We start from the raw sequence: 22,019 nt of genomic DNA on the forward strand, positions 1-22,019 counted from the left end.
CTGACAACCCAGCCCTGTTGGCCGATGTCACTCCACACCCCATTATAATTATCATGCAACTGCGTGTAGGCTCGTTGGTCTAGGGGTATGATTCTCGCTTAGGGTGCGAGAGGTCCCGGGTTAAGATCCCAGACGAGCCCTCTTTTTCCTTTTTGGTCGGAGTATTAAATGCGGCCATTTGTTTGTATTGTTCACATTTCTATTAAGCAAAGTTCCTTTTTCAAGCCTGTTTATTAGACAAATATAAAGTATTGTCTAGTGTGAACGGATCGTTGGTCTGACCACCCAGCCCTGTTGGCCGATGTCACTCCACACCCCATGATAACTATCATGCAACTGCATGTAGGCTCGTTGGTCTAGGGGTATGATTCTCGCTTAGGGTGCGAGAGGTCCCGGGTTAAAATGCCGGACGAGCCCTCTTTTTCCTTTTTAGTCGGAGTATTAAATGCGGCCATTTGTTTGTATTGTTCGCATTTCTATTAAGCAAAGTTCCTTTCTCAAGCACGCCTGTTTATTAGACAACTTTAAAGTATTGTCTAGTGTGGCCAGATCGTTGGTCTGTTCACCCAGCCCTGTTGGCCGATGTTACTCCACACCCCATGATAATTATCATGAAACTGCGCGTCGGCTCGTTGGTCTAGGGGTATGATTCTCGCTTCGGGTGCGAGAGGTCCCGGGTTGAATTCCCGAACGAGCCCCCTTTTTGTCGGAGTATTAAATGCGGCCATTTGTTTGTATTGTTCGCATTTCTATTAAGCAAAGTTTCTTTCTCGAGCACGCCTGTTTATTAGACAACTTTCAAGTGTTGCCTAGTGTGAACGGATCGTTGGTCTGACCACCCAGCCCTGTTGGCCGATGTCACTCCACACCCCATGATAATTATCATGCAAATGCGTGTCGGCTCGTTGGTCTAGGGGTATGATTCTCGCTTAGGGTGCGAGAGGTCCCGGGTTCAAATCCCGGACGAGCCCTCTTTTTCCTTTTTGGTCGGAGTAATAAATGCGGCTATTTGTTTGTATTGTTCGCATTTCTATTAGGCCAAGTTCCTTTCTCAAGCACGGCTGTTTATTAGACAACTACAAAGTATTGTCTAGTGTGGCCGGATCGTTGGTCTGACCACCCAGCCCTGTTGGCCGATGTCACTCCACACCCCATGATAATTATCATGCAACTGCGTGTCGGCTCGTTGGTCTAGGGGTATGATTCTCGCTTTGGGTGCGAGAGGTCCCGGGTTCAAATCCCGGACGAGCCCTCGTTTTCCTTTTTGATCGGAATATTAAATGTGGTCATTTGTTTGTATTGTTCGCATTTCTATTAAGCAAAGTTCCTTTCTCAAGCAGACCTGTTTATTAGACAACTTTAAAGTGTTGCCTAGTGTAGCCGGATCGTTGGTCTGACCACCCAGCCCTGTTGGCCGATGTCACTCCACACCCCTTGATAATTATCATACAACTGCGTGTCGGCTCGTTGGTCTAGGGGTGTGATTCTCGCTTTGGGTGCGAGAGGTCCCGGGTTCAAATCCCGGATGAGCCCTTGTTTTCCTTTTTGGTCGGAGTATTAAATGTGGCCATATGTTTGTATTATTCGCATTTTTATTAAGCAAAGTTCCTTTCTCAAGCATGCCTGTTTATTAGACAACTTTCAAGTGTTGCCTAGTGTGAACGGATCGTTGGTCTGACCACCCAGCCCTGTTGGCCGATGTTACTCCACACCCCATGATAATTATCATGCAACTGCGTGTAGGCTCGTTGGTCTAGGGTATGATTCTCGCTTCGGGTGCGAGGGGTCCCGGGTTCAAATCCCGGACGAGCCCTCGTTTTCCTTTTTGATCGGAATATTAAATGTGGTCATTTGTTTGTATTGTTCGCATTTCTATTAAGCAAAGTTCCTTTCTCAAGCACACCTGTTTATTAGACAACTTTAAAGTGTTGCCTAGTGTAGCCGGATCGTTGGTCTGACCACCCAGCCCTGTTGGCCGATGTCACTCCACGTCCCATGATAATTATCATGAAACTGCGCGTCGGCTCGTTGGTCTATGGGTATGATTCTTGCTTAGGATGCGAGAGGTCCCGGGTTCAAATCCCGGACGAGCCCTCTTTTTCCTTTTTGGTCGGAGTATAAAATGCGGCCATTTGTTTGTATTCTTCGCATTTCTATTAAGCAAAGTTTCTTTCTCAAGCACGCCTGTTTATTAGACAACTTTCAAGTGTTGCCTAGTGTGAACGGATCGTTGGTCTGACCACCCAGCCCTGTTGGCCGATGTTACTCCACACCCCATGATAATTATCATGCAACTGCGTGTAGGCTCGTTGGTCTAGGGTATGATTCTCGCTTCGGGTGCGAGGGGTCCCGGGTTCAAATCCCGGACGAGCCCTCTTTTTGATCGGAGTAATAACTGCAGCCATTTGTTTGTATTGTTCGCATTTCTATTAGGTAAAGTTTCTTTCTCAAGCACGCCTGTTTATTAGACAACTTTAAAGTATTGTCTAGTGTGGCCGGATCGTTGGTCTGACCACCCAACCCTGTTGGCCGATGTCACTCCACACCCCATGATAATTATCATGAAACTGCGTGTCGGCTCGTTGGTCTAGGGGTATGATTCTCGCTTCGGGTGCGAGAGGTCCCGGTTTCAAATCCCGGACGAGCGCTCTTTTTGGTCGGAGTAATAAATGCGGCCATTTGTTTGTATTGTTCGCATTTCTATTAGGTAAAGTTTCTTTCTCAACCACGCCTGTTTATTAGACAACTTTCAAGTGTTGCCTAGTGTGAACGGATCGTTGATCTGACAACCCAGCCCTGTTGGCCGATGTCACTCCACACCCCATTATAATTATCATGCAACTGCGTGTAGGCTCGTTGGTCTAGGGGTATGATTCTCGCTTAGGGTGCGAGAGGTCCCGGGTTAAGATCCCAGACGAGCCCTCTTTTTCCTTTTTGGTCGGAGTATTAAATGCGGCCATTTGTTTGTATTGTTCACATTTCTATTAAGCAAAGTTCCTTTTTCAAGCCTGTTTATTAGACAAATATAAAGTATTGTCTAGTGTGAACGGATCGTTGGTCTGACCACCCAGCCCTGTTGGCCGATGTCACTCCACACCCCATGATAACTATCATGCAACTGCATGTAGGCTCGTTGGTCTAGGGGTATGATTCTCGCTTAGGGTGCGAGAGGTCCCGGGTTAAAATGCCGGACGAGCCCTCTTTTTCCTTTTTAGTCGGAGTATTAAATGCGGCCATTTGTTTGTATTGTTCGCATTTCTATTAAGCAAAGTTCCTTTCTCAAGCACGCCTGTTTATTAGACAACTTTAAAGTATTGTCTAGTGTGGCCAGATCGTTGGTCTGTTCACCCAGCCCTGTTGGCCGATGTTACTCCACACCCCATGATAATTATCATGAAACTGCGCGTCGGCTCGTTGGTCTAGGGGTATGATTCTCGCTTCGGGTGCGAGAGGTCCCGGGTTGAATTCCCGAACGAGCCCCCTTTTTGTCGGAGTATTAAATGCGGCCATTTGTTTGTATTGTTCGCATTTCTATTAAGCAAAGTTTCTTTCTCGAGCACGCCTGTTTATTAGACAACTTTCAAGTGTTGCCTAGTGTGAACGGATCGTTGGTCTGACCACCCAGCCCTGTTGGCCGATGTCACTCCACACCCCATGATAATTATCATGCAAATGCGTGTCGGCTCGTTGGTCTAGGGGTATGATTCTCGCTTAGGGTGCGAGAGGTCCCGGGTTCAAATCCCGGACGAGCCCTCTTTTTCCTTTTTGGTCGGAGTAATAAATGCGGCCATTTGTTTGTATTGTTCGCATTTCTATTAGGCCAAGTTCCTTTCTCAAGCACGGCTGTTTATTAGACAACTACAAAGTATTGTCTAGTGTGGCCGGATCGTTGGTCTGACCACCCAGCCCTGTTGGCCGATGTCACTCCACACCCCATGATAATTATCATGCAACTGCGTGTCGGCTCCTTGGTCTAGGGGTATGATTCTCGCTTTGGGTGCGAGAGGTCCCGGGTTCAAATCCCGGACGAGCCCTCGTTTTCCTTTTTGATCGGAATATTAAATGGGGTCATTTGTTTGTATTGTTCGTATTTCTATTAAGCAAAGTTCCTTTCTCAAGCACACCTGTTTATTAGACAACTTTAAAGTGTTGCCTAGTGTAGCCGGATCGTTGGTCTGACCACCCAGCCCTGTTGGCCGATGTCACTCCACACCCCTTGATAATTATCATACAACTGCGTGTCGGCTCGTTGGTCTAGGGGTGTGATTCTCGCTTTGGGTGCGAGAGGTCCCGGGTTCAAATCCCGGATGAGCCCTTGTTTTCCTTTTTGGTCGGAGTATTAAATGTGGCCATATGTTTGTATTATTCGCATTTTTATTAAGCAAAGTTCCTTTCTCAAGCATGCCTGTTTATTAGACAACTTTAAAGTGTTGCCTGGTGTAGCCGGATCATTGGTCTGACCACCCAGCCCTGTTGGCCGATGTCACTCCACACCCCATGATAATTATCATGCAACTGCGTGTCGGCTCGTTGGTCTAGGGGTATGATTCTCGCTTAGGGTGCGAGAGGTCCCGGGTTAAGATCCCAGACGAGCCCTCTTTTTCCTTTTTGGTCGGAGTATTAAATGCGGCCATTTGTTTGTATTGTTCGCATTTCTATTAGGCAAAGTTTCTTTCTCAAGCATGCCTGTTTATTAGACAAATATAAAGTATTGTCTAGTCTGGTCGGATCGTTGGTCTGAACGCCCAGCCCTGTTGGCCGATGTTACTCCACACCCCATGATAATTATCATGAAACTGCGTGCCGGCTCGTTGGTCTAGGGGTATGATTCTCGCTTAGGGTGCGAGAGATTCCGTGTTCAAATCCCGGACGAGCCCTCTTTTTCCTTTTTGGTCGGAGTAATAAATGCGGCCATTTGTTTGTAATGTTCGCATTTCTATTAAGCAAAGTTCCTTTTTCAAGCATGCATTTTATTAGACAAATATAAAGTATTGTCTAGTCTGGCCGGATCGTTGGTCTGAACGCCCAGCTCTGTTGGCCGATGTTACTCCACACCCCATGATAATTATCATGAAACTGCGTGCCGGCTCGTTGGTCTAGGGGTATGATTCTCGCTTAAGGTGCGAGAGATTCCGTGTTCATTCCCCGGACGAGCCCTCTTTTTCCTTTTTGGTCGGAGTAATAAATGCAGCCATTTGTTTATATTGTTCGCATTTCTATTAAGCAAAGTTCCTTTCTCAAGCACGCCTGTTTATTAGACAACATTAAAGTATTGTCTAGTGTGGCCAGATCGTTGGTCTGACAACCCAGCCCTGTTGGCTGATGTTACTCCACACCCCATGATAATTATCATGAAACTGCTTGTCGGCTCGTTGGTCTAGGGGTATGATTCTCGCTTTGGGTGCGAGAGGTCCCGGGTTCAAATCCCGGACGAGTCCTCTTTTTCCTTTTTGGTCTTGAGTTATAAATGCGGCCATTTGTTTGTATTGTTCGACTTTCTATTAAGCAAAGTTCCTTTCTCAAGCACGCCTGTTTATTAGACAACTTTAAAGTATTGTCTAGTGTGGCCGGATCGTTGGTCTGACCACCCAGCCCTGTTGGCCGATGTTACTCCACACCCCATGATAATTATCATGAAACTGCGCGTCGGCTCGTTGGTCTAGGGGTATGATTCTCGCTTCGGGTGCGAGAGGTCCCGGGTTGAATTCCCGAACGAGCCCCCTTTTTGTCGGAGTATTAAATGCGGCCATTTGTTTGTATTGTTCGCATTTCTATTAAGCAAAGTTTCTTTCTCGAGCACGCCTGTTTATTAGACAACTTTCAAGTGTTGCCTAGTGTGAACGGATCGTTGGTCTGACCACCCAGCCCTGTTGGCCGATGTCACTCCACACCCCATGATAATTATCATGCAAATGCGTGTCGGCTCGTTGGTCTAGGGGTATGATTCTCGCTTAGGGTGCGGGAGGTCCCGGGTTCAAATCCCGGACGAGCCCTCTTTTTCCTTTTTGGTCGGAGTAATAAATGCGGCCATTTGTTTGTATTGTTCGCATTTCTATTAGGCCAAGTTCCTTTCTCAAGCACGGCTGTTTATTAGACAACTACAAAGTATTGTCTAGTGTGGCCGGATCGTTGGTCTGACCACCCAGCCCTGTTGGCCGATGTCACTCCACACCCCATGATAATTATCATGCAACTGCGTGTCGGCTCCTTGGTCTAGGGGTATGATTCTCGCTTTGGGTGCGAGAGGTCCCGGGTTCAAATCCCGGACGAGCCCTCGTTTTCCTTTTTGATCGGAATATTAAATGGGGTCATTTGTTTGTATTGTTCGTATTTCTATTAAGCAAAGTTCCTTTCTCAAGCACACCTGTTTATTAGACAACTTTAAAGTGTTGCCTAGTGTAGCCGGATCGTTGGTCTGACCACCCAGCCCTGTTGGCCGATGTCACTCCACACCCCTTGATAATTATCATACAACTGCGTGTCGGCTCGTTGGTCTAGGGGTGTGATTCTCGCTTTGGGTGCGAGAGGTCCCGGGTTCAAATCCCGGATGAGCCCTTGTTTTCCTTTTTGGTCGGAGTATTAAATGTGGCCATATGTTTGTATTATTCGCATTTTTATTAAGCAAAGTTCCTTTCTCAAGCATGCCTGTTTATTAGACAACTTTAAAGTGTTGCCTGGTGTAGCCGGATCATTGGTCTGACCACCCAGCCCTGTTGGCCGATGTCACTCCACACCCCATGATAATTATCATGCAACTGCGTGTCGGCTCGTTGGTCTAGGGGTATGATTCTCGCTTAGGGTGCGAGAGGTCCCGGGTTAAGATCCCAGACGAGCCCTCTTTTTCCTTTTTGGTCGGAGTATTAAATGCGGCCATTTGTTTGTATTGTTCGCATTTCTATTAGGCAAAGTTTCTTTCTCAAGCATGCCTGTTTATTAGACAAATATAAAGTATTGTCTAGTCTGGTCGGATCGTTGGTCTGAACGCCCAGCCCTGTTGGCCGATGTTACTCCACACCCCATGATAATTATCATGAAACTGCGTGCCGGCTCGTTGGTCTAGGGGTATGATTCTCGCTTAGGGTGCGAGAGATTCCGTGTTCAAATCCCGGACGAGCCCTCTTTTTCCTTTTTGGTCGGAGTAATAAATGCGGCCATTTGTTTGTAATGTTCGCATTTCTATTAAGCAAAGTTCCTTTTTCAAGCATGCATTTTATTAGACAAATATAAAGTATTGTCTAGTCTGGCCGGATCGTTGGTCTGAACGCCCAGCTCTGTTGGCCGATGTTACTCCACACCCCATGATAATTATCATGAAACTGCGTGCCGGCTCGTTGGTCTAGGGGTATGATTCTCGCTTAAGGTGCGAGAGATTCCGTGTTCATTCCCCGGACGAGCCCTCTTTTTCCTTTTTGGTCGGAGTAATAAATGCAGCCATTTGTTTATATTGTTCGCATTTCTATTAAGCAAAGTTCCTTTCTCAAGCACGCCTGTTTATTAGACAACATTAAAGTATTGTCTAGTGTGGCCAGATCGTTGGTCTGACAACCCAGCCCTGTTGGCTGATGTTACTCCACACCCCATGATAATTATCATGAAACTGCTTGTCGGCTCGTTGGTCTAGGGGTATGATTCTCGCTTTGGGTGCGAGAGGTCCCGGGTTCAAATCCCGGACGAGTCCTCTTTTTCTTTTTTGGTCTTGAGTTATAAATGCGGCCATTTGTTTGTATTGTTCGACTTTCTATTAAGCAAAGTTCCTTTCTCAAGCACGCCTGTTTATTAGACAACTTTAAAGTATTGTCTAGTGTGGCCGGATCGTTGGTCTGACCACCCAGCCCTGTTGGCCGATGTCACTCCACACCCCATGATAATTATCATGCAACTGCGTGTCGGCTCGGTGGTCTATGGGTATGATTCTCGCTTCGGGTGCGATAGGTCCCGGGTTCAAATCCCGGACGAGCCCTCTTTTTTGTTGGAGTATTAAATGCGGGCATTTGTTTGTATTGTTCGCATTTCTATTAAGCAAAGTTTCTTTCTGAAGCACGCCTGTTTATTAGACAACTTTAAAGTGTTGCCTAGTGTGAACGGATCGTTGGTCTGACCACCCAGCCCTGTTGGCCGATGTCACTCCACACCCCATGATAATTATCATGCAACTGCGTGTCGGCTCGTTGGTCTAGGGGTATGATTCTCGCTTTGGGTGCGAGAGGTCCCGGGCTCAAATACCGGACGAGCCCTCTTTTTCCTTTTTGGTCGGAGTATTAAATGCGGCCATATGTTTGTATTATTCGCATTTCTATTAAGCAAAGTTCCTTTCTCAAGCACGCCTGTTTATTAGACAACTTTAAAGTGTTGCCTAGTGTAGCCGGATCGTTGGTCTGACCACCCAGCCCTGTTGGCCGATGTCACTCCACGTCCCATGATAATTATCATGAAACTGCGCGTCGGCTCGTTGGTCTATGGGTATCATTCTTGCTTAGGATGCGAGAGGTCCCGGGTTCAAATCCCGGACGAGCCCTCTTTTTCCTTTTTGGTCGGAGTATAAAATGCGGCCATTTGTTTGTATTCTTCGCATTTCTATTAAGCAAAGTTTCTTTCTCAAGCACGCCTGTTTATTAGACAACTTTCAAGTGTTGCCTAGTGTGAACGGATCGTTGGTCTGACCACCCAGCCCTGTTGGCCGATGTTACTCCACACCCCATGATAATTATCATGCAACTGCGTGTAGGCTCGTTGGTCTAGGGTATGATTCTCGCTTCGGGTGCGAGGGGTCCCGGGTTCAAATCCCGGACGAGCCCTCTTTTTGATCGGAGTAATAACTGCAGCCATTTGTTTGTATTGTTCGCATTTCTATTTGGTAAAGTTTCTTTCTCAAGCACGCCTGTTTATTAGACAACTTTCAACTGTTGCCTAGTGTGAACGGATCGTTGGTCTGACCACCCAGCCCTGTTGGCCGATGTCACGCCACACCCCATGATAATTATCATGCAACTGCGTGTAGGCTCGTTGGTCTAGGGGTATGATTCTCGCTTAGGGTGCGAGAGGTCCCGGGTTAAAATCCCGAAAGAGCCCTCTTTTTCTTTTTTGGTCGGAGTATTAAATGCGGCCATTTGTTTGTATTGTTCGCATTTCTATTAAGCAAAGTTCCTTTCTCAATCATGCCTGTTTATTAGACAAATTTAAAGTATTGTCTAGTGTGGCCGGATCGTTGGTCTGACCGCCCAGCCCTGTTGGCCGATGTTACTCCACACCCCATGATAATTATCATGAAACTGCGTGTCGGCTCGTTGGTCTAAAGGTATGATTCTCGCTTTGGGTGCGAGAGGTACCGGGGTCAAATCCCGGACGAGCCGTCTTTTTTCTTTTTGGTCGGAGTATTAAATGCGGCCATTTGTTTATATTGTTCGCATTTCTATGAAGCAAAGTTCCTTTCTCAAGCACGCCTGTTTATTAGACAACTTTAAAGTATTGTCTAGTGTGGCCAGATCGTTGGTCTGACCACCCGGCCCTGTTGGCCGATGTTACTCCACACCCCATGATAATTATCATGGGGTGTGGATTATTAAATGCGGCCATTTGTTTGTATTGTTCGCATTTTTATTAAGCAAAGTTCCTTTCTCAAGCACGCCTGTTTATTAGACAACTTTAAAGTATTGTATAGTGTGACCAGATCGTTGGTCTGACCACCCAGCCCTGTTGGCCGATGTTACTCCACACCCCATGATAATTATCATGAAACTGCGTGTCGGCTCGTTGGTCTAGGGGTATGATTCTCGCTTTGGGTGTGAGAGGTCCCGGGTTCAAATCCGAGACGAGCCCTCTTTTTCCTTTTTGTCGGAGTTATAAATGCGGCCATTTGTTTGTATTGTTCGCATTTCTATTAAGCACAGTTCCTTTCTCAAGCACGCCTGTTTATTAGACAACCTTAAAGTATTGTCTAGTGTGAGCAGATCGTTGGTCTGACCACCCAGCCCTGTTGGCCGATGTCACTCCACACCCCATGATAATTATCATGCAACTGCGTGTCGGCTCGTTGGTCTAGGGGTATGATTCTCGCTTTGGCCCCGTGTTCAATTCCCGGACGAGCCCTCGTTTTCCTTTTCGGTCGCAGTATTAAATGTGGCCATTTCTTTGTATTGTTCGCATTTCTATTAAGCAAAGGTCCTTTCTCACATAATCATATAGTGGTTTTGGGACGTTAAACCCCACATATCAATCAATCAATCAATCAATCAAAGTTCCTTTCTCAAGCACGCCTGTTTATTAGACAACTTTAAAGTGTTGCCTAGTGTAGCCGGATCGTTGGTCTGACCACCCAGCCCTGTTTGCTGATGTCACTCCACACCCCATGATAATTATCATGCAACTGCGTGTCGGCTCGTTGGTCTAGGGGTGTGATTCTCGCTTTGGGTGCGAGAGGTCCCGGGTTCAAATCCCGGACGAGCCCTTGTTTTCCTTTTTTGTCGGAGTAATAAATGTGGCCATATGTTTGTATTATTCGCATTTTTATTAAGCAAAGTTCCTTTCTCAAGCACGCCTGTTTATTAGACAACTTCAAAGTATTGTCTAGTGTGGCCGGATCGTTGGCCTGACCACCCAGCCCTGTTGGCCGATGTCACTCCACACCCCAATATAATTATCATGAAACTGCGCGTCGTCTCGTTGGTCTAGGGATACGATTCTCGCTTTGGGTGCGAGAGGTCCCGGGTTCAAATCCCGGACGAGCCCTCTCTTTCCTTTTTGGTCGGAGTAATAAATGCGGCCATATGTTTGTATTATTGGCATTTCTATTAAGCAAAGTTCCTTTCTCAAGCATGCCTGTTTATTAGACAACTTTAAAGTGTTGCCTAGTGTGGCCGGATCGTTCGTCTGACCACCCAGCCCTGTTGGCCGATGTCACTCCACACCCCATGATAATTATCATGAAACTGCGTGTCGGCTCGTTGGTCTAGGGGTATGATTCTCACTTAGGGTGCGAGAGGTCCCGGGTTCAAATCCCGGACGAGCCCTCTTTTTCCTTTTTGGTCGGAGTATTCAATGCGGCCATTTGTTTGTATTGTTCGCATTTCTATTAAGCCAAGTTCCTTTCTCAAGCACGCCTGTTTATTAGACAACTTCAAAGTGTTGCCCAGTGTAGCCGGATCGTTGGTCTGACCACCCAGCCCTGTTGGCCGATGTCACTCCACACCCCATGATAATTATCATGCAACTGCGTGTCGGCTCGTTGGTCTAGGGGTGTGATTCTCGCTTTGGGTGCGAGAGGTCCCGGGTTCAAATCCCGGACGAGCCCTCGTTTTTCTTTTTGGTCGGAGTATTAAATGTGGCCATATGTTTGTATTATTCGCATTTTTATTAAGCAAAGTTCCTTTCTCAAGCATGCCTCTTTATTAGACAACTTTAAAGTGTTGCCTAGTGTAGCCGGATCGTTGGTCTGACCACCCAGCCCTGTTGGCCGATGTCACTCCACACCCCATGATAATTATCATGCAAGTGCGTGTCGGCTCGTTGGTCCAGGGGTATGATTCTCGCTGTGGGTGCGAGAGGTCCCGGGTTCAAATCCCGGACGAGCCCTCGTTTTCCTTTTCGGTCGGAGTATTAAATGTGGCCATTTGTTTGTATTGTTCGCATTTCTATTAGGCAAAGTTTCTTTCTCAAGCACGCCTGTTTATTAGACAACTTTAAAGTGTTGCCTAGTGTAGCCGGATCGTTGATATGACCACCCAGCCCTGTTGGCCGATGTCACTCCACACCCCATGATAATTATCATGCAACTGCGTGTCGGCTCGTTGGTCTAGGGGTGTGATTCTCGCTTTGGGTGCGAGAGGTCCCGGGTTCAAATCCCGGACGAGCCCTCTTTTTCCTTTTTGGTCGGAGTAATAAATGCGGCCATTTGTTTGTATTGTTCGCATTTCTATTAGGCCAAGTTCCTTTCTCAAGCACGGCTGTTTATTAGACAACTACAAAGTATTGTCTAGTGTGGCCGGATCGTTGGTCTGACCACCCAGCCCTGTTGGCCGATGTCACTCCACACCCCATGATAATTATCATGCAACTGCGTGTCGGCTCGTTGGTCTAGGGGTATGATTCTCGCTTTGGGTGCGAGAGGTCCCGGGTTCAAATCCCGGACGAGCCCTCGTTTTCCTTTTTGATCGGAATATTAAATGTGGTCATTTGTTTGTATTGTTCGCATTTCTATTAAGCCAAGTTCCTTTCTCAAGCACGCCTGTTTATTAGACAACTTCAAAGTGTTGCCCAGTGTAGCCGGATCGTTGGTCTGACCACCCAGCCCTGTTGGCCGATGTCACTCCACACCCCATGATAATTATCATGCAACTGCGTGTCGGCTCGTTGGTCTAGGGGTGTGATTCTCGCTTTGGGTGCGAGAGGTCCCGGGTTCAAATCCCGGACGAGCCCTCGTTTTTCTTTTTGGTCGGAGTATTAAATGTGGCCATATGTTTGTATTATTCGCATTTTTATTAAGCAAAGTTCCTTTCTCAAGCATGCCTCTTTATTAGACAACTTTAAAGTGTTGCCTAGTGTAGCCGGATCGTTGGTCTGACCACCCAGCCCTGTTGGCCGATGTCACTCCACACCCCATGATAATTATCATGCAAGTGCGTGTCGGCTCGTTGGTCCAGGGGTATGATTCTCGCTGTGGGTGCGAGAGGTCGCGGGTTCAAATCCCGGACGAGCCCTCGTTTTCCTTTTCGGTCGGAGTATTAAATGTGGCCATTTGTTTGTATTGTTCGCATTTCTATTAGGCAAAGTTTCTTTCTCAAGCACGCCTGTTTATTAGACAACTTTAAAGTGTTGCCTAGTGTAGCCGGATCGTTGATATGACCACCCAGCCCTGTTGGCCGATGTCACTCCACACCCCATGATAATTATCATGCAACTGCGTGTCGGCTCGTTGGTCTAGGGGTGTGATTCTCGCTTTGGGTGCGAGAGGTCCCGGGTTCAAATCCCGGACGAGCCCTCTTTTTCCTTTTTGGTCGGAGTAATAAATGCGGCCATTTGTTTGTATTGTTCGCATTTCTATTAGGCCAAGTTCCTTTCTCAAGCACGGCTGTTTATTAGACAACTACAAAGTATTGTCTAGTGTGGCCGGATCGTTGGTCTGACCACCCAGCCCTGTTGGCCGATGTCACTCCACACCCCATGATAATTATCATGCAACTGCGTGTCGGCTCGTTGGTCTAGGGGTATGATTCTCGCTTTGGGTGCGAGAGGTCCCGGGTTCAAATCCCGGACGAGCCCTCGTTTTCCTTTTTGATCGGAATATTAAATGTGGTCATTTGTTTGTATTGTTCGCATTTCTATTAAGCAAAGTTCCTTTCTCAAGCACACCTGTTTATTAGACAACTTTAAAGTGTTGCCTAGTGTAGCCGGATCGTTGGTCTGACCACCCAGCCCTGTTGGCCGATGTCACTCCACACCCCTTGATAATTATCATACAACTGCGTGTCGGTTCGTTGGTCTAGGGGTGTGATTCTCGCTTTGGGTGCGAGAGGTCCTGGGTTCAAATCCCGGATGAGCCCTTGTTTTCCTTTTTGGTCGGAGTATTAAATGTGGCCATATGTTTGTATTATTCGCATTTTTATTAAGCAAAGTTCCTTTCTCAAGCATGCCTGTTTATTAGACAACTTTAAAGTGTTGCCTAGTGTAGCCGGATCGTTGGTCTGACCACCCAGCCCTGTTGGCCGATGTCACTCCACACCCCATGATAATTATCATGCAACTGCGTGTCGGCTCGTTGGTCTAGGGGTATGATTCTCGCTTAGGGTGCGAGAGGTCCCGGGTTAAGATCCCAGACGAGCCCTCTTTTTCCTTTTTGGTCGGAGTATTAAATGCGGCCATTTGTTTGTATTGTTCGCATTTCTATTAGGCAAAGTTTCTTTCTCAAGCATGCCTGTTTATTAGACAAATATAAAGTATTGTCTAGTCTGGTCGGATCGTTGGTCTGAACGCCCAGCCCTGTTGGCCGATGTTACTCCACACCCCATGATAATTATCATGAAACTGCGTGCCGGCTCGTTGGTCTAGGGGTATGATTCTCGCTTAGGGTGCGAGAGATTCCGTGTTCAAATCCCGGACGAGCCCTCTTTTTCCTTTTTGGTCGGAGTAATAAATGCGGCCATTTGTTTGTAATGTTCGCATTTCTATTAAGCAAAGTTCCTTTTTCAAGCATGCATTTTATTAGACAAATATAAAGTATTGTCTAGTCTGGCCGGATCGTTGGTCTGAACGCCCAGCTCTGTTGGCCGATGTTACTCCACACCCCATGATAATTATCATGAAACTGCGTGCCGGCTCGTTGGTCTAGGGGTATGATTCTCGCTTAAGGTGCGAGAGATTCCGTGTTCATTCCCCGGACGAGCCCTCTTTTTCCTTTTTGGTCGGAGTAATAAATGCAGCCATTTGTTTATATTGTTCGCATTTCTATTAAGCAAAGTTCCTTTCTCAAGCACGCCTGTTTATTAGACAACATTAAAGTATTGTCTAGTGTGGCCAGATCGTTGGTCTGACAACCCAGCCCTGTTGGCTGATGTTACTCCACACCCCATGATAATTATCATGAAACTGCTTGTCGGCTCGTTGGTCTAGGGGTATGATTCTCGCTTTGGGTGCGAGAGGTCCCGGGTTCAAATCCCGGACGAGTCCTCTTTTTCCTTTTTGGTCTTGAGTTATAAATGCGGCCATTTGTTTGTATTGTTCGACTTTCTATTAAGCAAAGTTCCTTTCTCAAGCACGCCTGTTTATTAGACAACTTTAAAGTATTGTCTAGTGTGGCCGGATCGTTGGTCTGACCACCCAGCCCTGTTGGCCGATGTCACTCCACACCCCATGATAATTATCATGCAAGTGCGTGTCGGCTCGGTGGTCTATGGGTATGATTCTCGCTTCGGGTGCGATAGGTCCCGGGTTCAAATCCCGGACGAGCCCTCTTTTTTGTTGGAGTATTAAATGCGGCCATTTGTTTGTATTGTTCGCATTTCTATTAAGCAAAGTTTCTTTCTGAAGCACGCCTGTTTATTAGACAACTTTAAAGTGTTGCCTAGTGTGAACGGATCGTTGGTCTGACCACCCAGCCCTGTTGGCCGATGTCACTCCACACCCCATGATAATTATCATGCAACTGCGTGTCGGCTCGTTGGTCTAGGGGTACGATTCTCGCTTTGGGTGCGAGAGGTCCCGGGCTCAAATACCGGACGAGCCCTCTTTTTCCTTTTTGGTCGGAGTATTAAATGCGGCCATATGTTTGTATTATTCGCATTTCTATTAAGCAAAGTTCCTTTCTCAAGCACGCCTGTTTATTAGACAACTTTAAAGTGTTGCCTAGTGTAGCCGGATCGTTGGTCTGACCACCCAGCCCTGTTGGCCGATGTCACTCCACGTCCCATGATAATTATCATGAAACTGCGCGTCGGCTCGTTGGTCTATGGGTATGATTCTTGCTTAGGATGCGAGAGGTCCCGGGTTCAAATCCCGGACGAGCCCTCTTTTTCCTTTTTGGTCGGAGTATAAAATGCGGCCATTTGTTTGTATTCTTCGCATTTCTATTAAGCAAAGTTTCTTTCTCAAGCACGCCTGTTTATTAGACAACTTTCAAGTGTTGCCTAGTGTGAACGGATCGTTGGTCTGACCACTCAGCCCTGTTGGCCGATGTTACTCCACACCCCATGATAATTATCATGCAACTGCGTGTAGGCTCGTTGGTCTAGGGTATGATTCTCGCTTCGGGTGCGAGGGGTCCCGGGTTCAAATCCCGGACGAGCCCTCTTTTTGATCGGAGTAATAACTGCAGCCATTTGTTTGTATTGTTCGCATTTCTATTAGGTAAAGTTTCTTTCTCAAGCACGCCTGTTTATTAGACAACTTTCAACTGTTGCCTAGTGTGAACGGATCGTTGGTCTGACCACCCAGCCCTGTTGGCCGATGTCACGCCACACCCCAAGATAATTATCATGCAACTGCGTGTAGGCTCGTTGGTCTAGGGGTATGATTCTCGCTTAGGGTGCGAGAGGTCCCGGGTTAAAATCCCGAAAGAGCCCTCTTTTTCTTTTTTGGTCGGAGTATTAAATGCGGCCATTTGTTTGTATTGTTCGCATTTCTATTAAGCAAAGTTCCTTTCTCAATCATGCCTGTTTATTAGACAAATTTAAAGTATTGTCTAGTGTGGCCGGATCGTTGGTCTGACCGCCCAGCCCTGTTGGCCGATGTTACTCCACACCCCATGATAATTATCATGAAACTGCGTGTCGGCTCGTTGGTCTAAAGGTATGATTCTCGCTTTGGGTGCGAGAGGTACCGGGGTCAAATCCCGGACGAGCCGTCTTTTTTCTTTTTGGTCGGAGTATTAAATGCGGCCATTTGTTTATATTGTTCACATTTCTATGAAGCAAAGTTCCTTTCTCAAGCACGCCTGTTTATTAGACAACTTTAAAGTATTGTCTAGTGTGGCCAGATCGTTGGTCTGACCACCCGGCCCTGTTGGCCGATGTTACTCCACACCCCATGATAATTATCATGGGGTGTGGATTATTAAATGCGGCCATTTGTTTGTATTGTTCGCATTTTTATTAAGCAAAGTTCCTTTCTCAAGCACGCCTGTTTATTAGACAACTTTAAAGTATTGTCTAGTGTGACCAGATCGTTGGTCTGACCACCCAGCCCTGTTGGCCGATGTTACTCCACACCCCATGATAATTATCATGAAACTGCGTGTCGGCTCGTTGGTCTAGGGGTATGATTCTCGCTTTGGGTGTGAGAGGTCCCGGGTTCAAATCCGAGACGAGCCCTCTTTTTCCTTTTTGTCGGAGTTATAAATGCGGCCATTTGTTTGTATTGTTCGACTTTCTGTGAAGCAAAGTTCCTTTCTCAAGCACGCGTGTTTATTAGACAACTTTAAAGTATTGTCTAGTGTGGCCGGATCGTTGGTCTGACCACCCAGCCCTGTTGGCCGATGTCACTCCACACCCCATGATAATTATTATGAAACTGCGTGTCGGCTCGTTGGTCTAGGGGTATGATTCTCGCTTCGGGTGCGAGAGGTCCGGGGTTCAAATCCCGGACGAGCCCTCTTTTTGGTCGGAGTATTAAATGCGGCCAATTGTTTGTATTGTTCGCATTTCTATTAAGCACAGTTCCTTTCTCAAGCACGCCTGTTTATTAGACAACCTTAAAGTATTGTCTAGTGTGAGCAGATCGTTGGTCTGACCACCCAGCCCTGTTGGCCGATGTCACTCCACACCCCATGATAATTATCATGCAACTGCGTGCCGGCTCGTTGGTCTAGGGGTATGATTCTCGCTTTGGCCCCGTGTTCAATTCCCGGACGAGCCCTCGTTTTCCTTTTCGGTCGCAGTATTAAATGTGGCCATTTCTTTGTATTGTTCGCATTTCTATTAAGCAAAGGTCCTTTCTCACATAATCATATAGTGGTTTTGGGACGTTAAACCCCACATATCAATCAATCAATCAATCAATCAAAGTTCCTTTCTCAAGCACGCCTGTTTATTAGACAACTTTAAAGTGTTGCCTAGTGTAGCCGGATCGTTGGTCTGACCACCCAGCCCTGTTTGCTGATGTCACTCCACACCCCATGATAATTATCATGCAACTGCGTGTCGGCTCGTTGGTCTAGGGGTGTGATTCTCGCTTTGGGTGCGAGAGGTCCCGGGTTCAAATCCCGGACGAGCCCTTGTTTTCCTTTTTTGTCGGAGTAATAAATGTGGCCATATGTTTGTATTATTCGCATTTTTATTAAGCAAAGTTCCTTTCTCAAGCACGCCTGTTTATTAGACAACTTCAAAGTATTGTCTAGTGTGGCCGGATCGTTGGCCTGACCACCCAGCCCTGTTGGCCGATGTCACTCCACACCCCAATATAATTATCATGAAACTGCGCGTCGTCTCGTTGGTCTAGGGATACGATTCTCGCTTTGGGTGCGAGAGGTCCCGGGTTCAAATCCCGGACGAGCCCTCTCTTTCCTTTTTGGTCGGAGTAATAAATGCGGCCATATGTTTGTATTATTGGCATTTCTATTAAGCAAAGTTCCTTTCTCAAGCATGCCTGTTTATTAGACAACTTTAAAGTGTTGCCTAGTGTGGCCGGATCGTTCGTCTGACCACCCAGCCCTGTTGGCCGATGTCACTCCACACCCCATGATAATTATCATGAAACTGCGTGTCGGCTCGTTGGTCTAGGGGTATGATTCTCACTTAGGGTGCGAGAGGTCCCGGGTTCAAATCCCGGACGAGCCCTCTTTTTCCTTTTTGGTCGGAGTATTCAATGCGGCCATTTGTTTGTATTGTTCGCATTTCTATTAAGCCAAGTTCCTTTCTCAAGCACGCCTGTTTATTAGACAACTTCAAAGTGTTGCCCAGTGTAGCCGGATCGTTGGTCTGACCACCCAGCCCTGTTGGCCGATGTCACTCCACACCCCATGATAATTATCATGCAACTGCGTGTCGGCTCGTTGGTCTAGGGGTGTGATTCTCGCTTTGGGTGCGAGAGGTCCCGGGTTCAAATCCCGGACGAGCCCTCGTTTTTCTTTTTGGTCGGAGTATTAAATGTGGCCATATGTTTGTATTATTCGCATTTTTATTAAGCAAAGTTCCTTTCTCAAGCATGCCTCTTTATTAGACAACTTTAAAGTGTTGCCTAGTGTAGCCGGATCGTTGGTCTGACCACCCAGCCCTGTTGGCCGATGTCACTCCACACCCCATGATAATTATCATGCAAGTGCGTGTCGGCTCGTTGGTCCAGGGGTATGATTCTCGCTGTGGGTGCGAGAGGTCCCGGGTTCAAATCCCGGACGAGCCCTCGTTTTCCTTTTCGGTCGGAGTATTAAATGTGGCCATTTGTTTGTATTGTTCGCATTTCTATTAGGCAAAGTTTCTTTCTCAAGCACGCCTGTTTATTAGACAACTTTAAAGTGTTGCCTAGTGTAGCCGGATCGTTGATATGACCACCCAGCCCTGTTGGCCGATGTCACTCCACACCCCATGATAATTATCATGCAACTGCGTGTCGGCTCGTTGGTCTAGGGGTGTGATTCTCGCTTTGGGTGCGAGAGGTCCCGGGTTCAAATCCCGGACGAGCCCTCGTTTTCCTTTTCGGTCGGAGTATTAAATGTGGCCATTTGTTTGTATTGTTCGCATTTCTATTAGGCAAAGTTTCTTTCTCGAGCACGCCTGTTTATTAGTCAACTTTAAAGTATTGTCTAGTGTGGCCGGATTGTTCGTCTGACCATCCAGCCCTGTTGGCCGATGTCACTCCACACCCCATGATAATTATCATGCAACTGCGTGTCGGCTCGTTGGTCTAGGGGTATGATTCTCGCTTTGGGTGCGAGAGGTCCCGGGTTCAAATCCCGGACGAGCCCTCGTTTTACTTTTTGATCGGAATATTAAATGTGGTCATTTGTTTGTATTGTTCGCATTTCAATTAAGCAAAGTTCCTTTCTCAAGCACACCTGTTTATTAGACAACTTTAAAGTGTTGCCTAGTGTAGCCATATCGTTGGTCCGACCACCCAGCCCTGTTGGCCGATGTCACTCCACACCCAATGATAATTATCATGCAACTGCGTGGCGGCTCGTTGGTCTAGGGGTATGATTCTCGCTTTGGGTGCGAGAGGTCCCGGGTTCAAATCCCGGATGAGCCCTCGTTTTCCTTTTTGGTCGGAGTATTAAATGTGGCCATATGTTTGTATTATTCGCATTTTTATTAAGCAAAGTTCCTTTCTCAAGCATGCCTGTTTATTAGACAACTTTAAAGTGTTGCCTAGTGTAGCCGGATCGTTGGTCTGACCACCCAGCCCTGTTGGTCGATGTCACTCCACACCCCATGATAATTATCATGCAACTGCGTGTCGGCTCGTTGGTCTAGGGGTATGATTCTCGCTTTGGGTGCGAGAGGTCCCGGGTTCAAATCCCGGACGAGCCCTCGTTTTCCTTTTCGGTCGGAGTATTAAATGTGGCCATATGTTTGTATTATTTGCATTTTTATTAAGCAAACTTTCTTTCTCAAGCACGCCTGTTTATTAGACAACTTTAAAGTATTGTCTAGTGTGGCCGGATCGTTGGTCTGACCACCCAACCCTGTTGGCCGATGTCACTCCACACCCCATGATAATTATCATGAAACTGCGTGTCGGCTCGTTGGTCTAGGGGTATGATTCTCGCTTCGGGTGCGAGAGGTCCCGGTTTCAAATCCCGGACGAGCGCTCTTTTTGGTCGGAGTAATAAATGCGGCCATTTGTTTGTATTGTTCGCATTTCTATTAGGTAAAGTTTCTTTCTCAACCACGCCTGTTTATTAGACAACTTTCAAGTGTTGCCTAGTGTGAACGGATCGTTGATCTGACCACCCAGCCCTGTTGGCCGATGTCACTCCACACCCCATGATAATTATCATGCAACTGCATGTAGGCTCGTTGGTCTAGGGGTATGATTCTCGCTTAGGGTGCGAGAGGTCCCGGGTTCAAATCCCGGACGAGCCCTCTTTTTCCTTTTTGGTCGGAGTATAAAATGCGGCCATTTGTTTGTATTCTTCGCATTTCTATTAAGCAAAGTTTCTTTCTCAAGCACGCCTGTTTATTAGACAACTTTCAAGTGTTGCCTAGTGTGAACGGATCGTTGGTCTGACCACCCAGCCCTGTTGGCCGATGTTACTCCACACCCCATGATAATTATCATGCAACTGCGTGTAGGCTCGTTGGTCTAGGGTATGATTCTCGCTTCGGGTGCGAGGGGTCCCGGGTTCAAATCCCGGACGAGCCCTCTTTTTGATCGGAGTAATAACTGCAGCCATTTGTTTGTATTGTTCGCATTTCTATTAGGTAAAGTTTCTTTCTCAAGCACGCCTGTTTATTAGACAACTTTAAAGTATTGTCTAGTGTGGCCGGATCGTTGGTCTGACCACCCAGCCCTGTTGGCCGATGTCACTCCACACCCCATGGTAATTATCATGCAACTGCGTGTCGGCTCGGTGGTCTATGGGTATGATTCTCGCTTCGGGTGCGATAGGTCCCGGGTTCAAATCCCGGACGAGCCCTCTTTTTTGTTGGAATATTAAATGCGGCCATTTGTTTGTATTGTTCGCATTTCTATTAAGCAAAGTTTCTTTCTGAAGCACGCCTGTTTATTAGACAACTTTAAAGTGTTGCCTAGTGTGAACGGATCGTTGGTCTGACCACCCAGCCCTGTTGGCCGATGTCACTGCACACCCCATGATAATTATCATGCAACTGCGTGTCGGCTCGTTGGTCTAGGGGTATGATTCTCGCTTTGGGTGCGAGAGGTCCCGGGCTCAAATACCGGACGAGCCCTCTTTTTCCTTTTTGGTCGGAGTATTAAATGCGGCCATATGTTTGTATTATTCGCATTTCTATTAAGCAAAGTTCCTTTCTCAAGCACGCCTGTTTATTAGACAACTTTAAAGTGTTGCCTAGTGTAGCCGGATCGTTGGTCTGACCACCCAGCCCTGTTGGCCGATGTCACTCCACGTCCCATGATAATTATCATGCAACTGCGTGTCGGCTCGTTGGTCTAGGGGTATGATTCTCGCTTTGGGTGCGAGAGGTCCCGGGCTCAAATACCGGATGAGCCCTCTTTTTCCTTTTTGGTCGGAGTATTAAATGCGGCCATATGTTTGTATTATTCGCATTTCTATTAAGCAAAGTTCCTTTCTCAAGCACGCCTGTTTATTAGACAACTTTAAAGTGTTGCCTAGTGTAGCCGGATCGTTGGTCTGACCACCCAGCCCTGTTGGCCGATGTCACTCCACGTCCAATGATAATTATCATGAAACTGCGCGTCGGCTCGTTGGTCTATGGGTATGATTCTTGCTTAGGATGCGAGAGGTCCCGGGTTCAAATCCCGGACGAGCCCTCTTTTTCCTTTTTGGTCGGAGTATAAAATGCGGCCATTTGTTTGTATTCTTCGCATTTCTATTAAGCAAAGTTTCTTTCTCAAGCACGCCTGTTTATTAGACAACTTTCAAGTGTTGCCTAGTGTGA

General features: G+C 46.9%; 43 non-coding genes across 43 annotated transcripts; all 43 read left to right on the forward strand.

The window, feature by feature from the left end:
- Positions 1–345: 345 nt before the first annotated feature.
- Positions 346–417, forward strand: TRNAP-AGG (transfer RNA proline (anticodon AGG)). The gene has a single exon. It is a non-coding gene; the product is annotated as a tRNA-Pro (tRNA).
- A 482-nt stretch (positions 418–899) lies between these two features.
- Positions 900–971, forward strand: TRNAP-AGG (transfer RNA proline (anticodon AGG)). Its single transcript has one exon. It is a non-coding gene; the product is annotated as a tRNA-Pro (tRNA).
- Positions 972–1,180: 209 nt separating this feature from the next.
- TRNAP-UGG (transfer RNA proline (anticodon UGG)) lies at positions 1,181–1,252 on the forward strand. The gene has a single exon. It is a non-coding gene; the product is annotated as a tRNA-Pro (tRNA).
- Positions 1,253–1,461: 209 nt separating this feature from the next.
- On the forward strand, positions 1,462–1,533 carry TRNAP-UGG (transfer RNA proline (anticodon UGG)). Its single transcript has one exon. It is a non-coding gene; the product is annotated as a tRNA-Pro (tRNA).
- A 209-nt stretch (positions 1,534–1,742) lies between these two features.
- Positions 1,743–1,813, forward strand: TRNAP-CGG (transfer RNA proline (anticodon CGG)). Its single transcript has one exon. It is a non-coding gene; the product is annotated as a tRNA-Pro (tRNA).
- A 209-nt stretch (positions 1,814–2,022) lies between these two features.
- TRNAP-AGG (transfer RNA proline (anticodon AGG)) lies at positions 2,023–2,094 on the forward strand. The gene has a single exon. It is a non-coding gene; the product is annotated as a tRNA-Pro (tRNA).
- A 209-nt stretch (positions 2,095–2,303) lies between these two features.
- TRNAP-CGG (transfer RNA proline (anticodon CGG)) lies at positions 2,304–2,374 on the forward strand. Its single transcript has one exon. It is a non-coding gene; the product is annotated as a tRNA-Pro (tRNA).
- Positions 2,375–2,576: 202 nt separating this feature from the next.
- Positions 2,577–2,649, forward strand: TRNAP-CGG (transfer RNA proline (anticodon CGG)). The gene has a single exon. It is a non-coding gene; the product is annotated as a tRNA-Pro (tRNA).
- A 478-nt stretch (positions 2,650–3,127) lies between these two features.
- On the forward strand, positions 3,128–3,199 carry TRNAP-AGG (transfer RNA proline (anticodon AGG)). Its single transcript has one exon. It is a non-coding gene; the product is annotated as a tRNA-Pro (tRNA).
- A 482-nt stretch (positions 3,200–3,681) lies between these two features.
- Positions 3,682–3,753, forward strand: TRNAP-AGG (transfer RNA proline (anticodon AGG)). The gene has a single exon. It is a non-coding gene; the product is annotated as a tRNA-Pro (tRNA).
- Positions 3,754–3,962: 209 nt separating this feature from the next.
- Positions 3,963–4,034, forward strand: TRNAP-UGG (transfer RNA proline (anticodon UGG)). The gene has a single exon. It is a non-coding gene; the product is annotated as a tRNA-Pro (tRNA).
- Positions 4,035–4,243: 209 nt separating this feature from the next.
- Positions 4,244–4,315, forward strand: TRNAP-UGG (transfer RNA proline (anticodon UGG)). Its single transcript has one exon. It is a non-coding gene; the product is annotated as a tRNA-Pro (tRNA).
- Positions 4,316–5,366: 1,051 nt separating this feature from the next.
- On the forward strand, positions 5,367–5,438 carry TRNAP-UGG (transfer RNA proline (anticodon UGG)). The gene has a single exon. It is a non-coding gene; the product is annotated as a tRNA-Pro (tRNA).
- A 483-nt stretch (positions 5,439–5,921) lies between these two features.
- On the forward strand, positions 5,922–5,993 carry TRNAP-AGG (transfer RNA proline (anticodon AGG)). Its single transcript has one exon. It is a non-coding gene; the product is annotated as a tRNA-Pro (tRNA).
- A 209-nt stretch (positions 5,994–6,202) lies between these two features.
- Positions 6,203–6,274, forward strand: TRNAP-UGG (transfer RNA proline (anticodon UGG)). The gene has a single exon. It is a non-coding gene; the product is annotated as a tRNA-Pro (tRNA).
- A 209-nt stretch (positions 6,275–6,483) lies between these two features.
- On the forward strand, positions 6,484–6,555 carry TRNAP-UGG (transfer RNA proline (anticodon UGG)). The gene has a single exon. It is a non-coding gene; the product is annotated as a tRNA-Pro (tRNA).
- Positions 6,556–7,606: 1,051 nt separating this feature from the next.
- On the forward strand, positions 7,607–7,678 carry TRNAP-UGG (transfer RNA proline (anticodon UGG)). Its single transcript has one exon. It is a non-coding gene; the product is annotated as a tRNA-Pro (tRNA).
- A 1,046-nt stretch (positions 7,679–8,724) lies between these two features.
- Positions 8,725–8,795, forward strand: TRNAP-CGG (transfer RNA proline (anticodon CGG)). Its single transcript has one exon. It is a non-coding gene; the product is annotated as a tRNA-Pro (tRNA).
- A 1,577-nt stretch (positions 8,796–10,372) lies between these two features.
- On the forward strand, positions 10,373–10,444 carry TRNAP-UGG (transfer RNA proline (anticodon UGG)). The gene has a single exon. It is a non-coding gene; the product is annotated as a tRNA-Pro (tRNA).
- Positions 10,445–10,934: 490 nt separating this feature from the next.
- TRNAP-AGG (transfer RNA proline (anticodon AGG)) lies at positions 10,935–11,006 on the forward strand. Its single transcript has one exon. It is a non-coding gene; the product is annotated as a tRNA-Pro (tRNA).
- Positions 11,007–11,215: 209 nt separating this feature from the next.
- On the forward strand, positions 11,216–11,287 carry TRNAP-UGG (transfer RNA proline (anticodon UGG)). Its single transcript has one exon. It is a non-coding gene; the product is annotated as a tRNA-Pro (tRNA).
- A 209-nt stretch (positions 11,288–11,496) lies between these two features.
- TRNAP-UGG (transfer RNA proline (anticodon UGG)) lies at positions 11,497–11,568 on the forward strand. The gene has a single exon. It is a non-coding gene; the product is annotated as a tRNA-Pro (tRNA).
- A 209-nt stretch (positions 11,569–11,777) lies between these two features.
- TRNAP-UGG (transfer RNA proline (anticodon UGG)) lies at positions 11,778–11,849 on the forward strand. The gene has a single exon. It is a non-coding gene; the product is annotated as a tRNA-Pro (tRNA).
- A 209-nt stretch (positions 11,850–12,058) lies between these two features.
- TRNAP-UGG (transfer RNA proline (anticodon UGG)) lies at positions 12,059–12,130 on the forward strand. Its single transcript has one exon. It is a non-coding gene; the product is annotated as a tRNA-Pro (tRNA).
- A 209-nt stretch (positions 12,131–12,339) lies between these two features.
- Positions 12,340–12,411, forward strand: TRNAP-UGG (transfer RNA proline (anticodon UGG)). Its single transcript has one exon. It is a non-coding gene; the product is annotated as a tRNA-Pro (tRNA).
- A 490-nt stretch (positions 12,412–12,901) lies between these two features.
- On the forward strand, positions 12,902–12,973 carry TRNAP-UGG (transfer RNA proline (anticodon UGG)). The gene has a single exon. It is a non-coding gene; the product is annotated as a tRNA-Pro (tRNA).
- A 209-nt stretch (positions 12,974–13,182) lies between these two features.
- On the forward strand, positions 13,183–13,254 carry TRNAP-UGG (transfer RNA proline (anticodon UGG)). The gene has a single exon. It is a non-coding gene; the product is annotated as a tRNA-Pro (tRNA).
- Positions 13,255–14,586: 1,332 nt separating this feature from the next.
- TRNAP-UGG (transfer RNA proline (anticodon UGG)) lies at positions 14,587–14,658 on the forward strand. Its single transcript has one exon. It is a non-coding gene; the product is annotated as a tRNA-Pro (tRNA).
- A 765-nt stretch (positions 14,659–15,423) lies between these two features.
- TRNAP-AGG (transfer RNA proline (anticodon AGG)) lies at positions 15,424–15,495 on the forward strand. Its single transcript has one exon. It is a non-coding gene; the product is annotated as a tRNA-Pro (tRNA).
- A 209-nt stretch (positions 15,496–15,704) lies between these two features.
- TRNAP-CGG (transfer RNA proline (anticodon CGG)) lies at positions 15,705–15,775 on the forward strand. Its single transcript has one exon. It is a non-coding gene; the product is annotated as a tRNA-Pro (tRNA).
- Positions 15,776–17,004: 1,229 nt separating this feature from the next.
- TRNAP-CGG (transfer RNA proline (anticodon CGG)) lies at positions 17,005–17,076 on the forward strand. The gene has a single exon. It is a non-coding gene; the product is annotated as a tRNA-Pro (tRNA).
- A 550-nt stretch (positions 17,077–17,626) lies between these two features.
- Positions 17,627–17,698, forward strand: TRNAP-UGG (transfer RNA proline (anticodon UGG)). Its single transcript has one exon. It is a non-coding gene; the product is annotated as a tRNA-Pro (tRNA).
- Positions 17,699–18,188: 490 nt separating this feature from the next.
- On the forward strand, positions 18,189–18,260 carry TRNAP-AGG (transfer RNA proline (anticodon AGG)). Its single transcript has one exon. It is a non-coding gene; the product is annotated as a tRNA-Pro (tRNA).
- Positions 18,261–18,469: 209 nt separating this feature from the next.
- On the forward strand, positions 18,470–18,541 carry TRNAP-UGG (transfer RNA proline (anticodon UGG)). Its single transcript has one exon. It is a non-coding gene; the product is annotated as a tRNA-Pro (tRNA).
- A 209-nt stretch (positions 18,542–18,750) lies between these two features.
- On the forward strand, positions 18,751–18,822 carry TRNAP-UGG (transfer RNA proline (anticodon UGG)). The gene has a single exon. It is a non-coding gene; the product is annotated as a tRNA-Pro (tRNA).
- Positions 18,823–19,031: 209 nt separating this feature from the next.
- TRNAP-UGG (transfer RNA proline (anticodon UGG)) lies at positions 19,032–19,103 on the forward strand. Its single transcript has one exon. It is a non-coding gene; the product is annotated as a tRNA-Pro (tRNA).
- A 209-nt stretch (positions 19,104–19,312) lies between these two features.
- Positions 19,313–19,384, forward strand: TRNAP-UGG (transfer RNA proline (anticodon UGG)). The gene has a single exon. It is a non-coding gene; the product is annotated as a tRNA-Pro (tRNA).
- Positions 19,385–19,593: 209 nt separating this feature from the next.
- On the forward strand, positions 19,594–19,665 carry TRNAP-UGG (transfer RNA proline (anticodon UGG)). Its single transcript has one exon. It is a non-coding gene; the product is annotated as a tRNA-Pro (tRNA).
- A 209-nt stretch (positions 19,666–19,874) lies between these two features.
- Positions 19,875–19,946, forward strand: TRNAP-UGG (transfer RNA proline (anticodon UGG)). Its single transcript has one exon. It is a non-coding gene; the product is annotated as a tRNA-Pro (tRNA).
- A 209-nt stretch (positions 19,947–20,155) lies between these two features.
- On the forward strand, positions 20,156–20,228 carry TRNAP-CGG (transfer RNA proline (anticodon CGG)). The gene has a single exon. It is a non-coding gene; the product is annotated as a tRNA-Pro (tRNA).
- Positions 20,229–20,429: 201 nt separating this feature from the next.
- Positions 20,430–20,501, forward strand: TRNAP-AGG (transfer RNA proline (anticodon AGG)). The gene has a single exon. It is a non-coding gene; the product is annotated as a tRNA-Pro (tRNA).
- A 209-nt stretch (positions 20,502–20,710) lies between these two features.
- TRNAP-CGG (transfer RNA proline (anticodon CGG)) lies at positions 20,711–20,781 on the forward strand. The gene has a single exon. It is a non-coding gene; the product is annotated as a tRNA-Pro (tRNA).
- Positions 20,782–21,819: 1,038 nt separating this feature from the next.
- TRNAP-AGG (transfer RNA proline (anticodon AGG)) lies at positions 21,820–21,891 on the forward strand. Its single transcript has one exon. It is a non-coding gene; the product is annotated as a tRNA-Pro (tRNA).
- Positions 21,892–22,019: the final 128 nt, after the last annotated feature.

Source organism: Rhipicephalus microplus, chromosome X (genome assembly GCF_043290135.1).
Source record: "Rhipicephalus microplus isolate Deutch F79 chromosome X, USDA_Rmic, whole genome shotgun sequence".
NCBI lineage: Eukaryota > Metazoa > Arthropoda > Arachnida > Ixodida > Ixodidae > Rhipicephalus > Rhipicephalus microplus.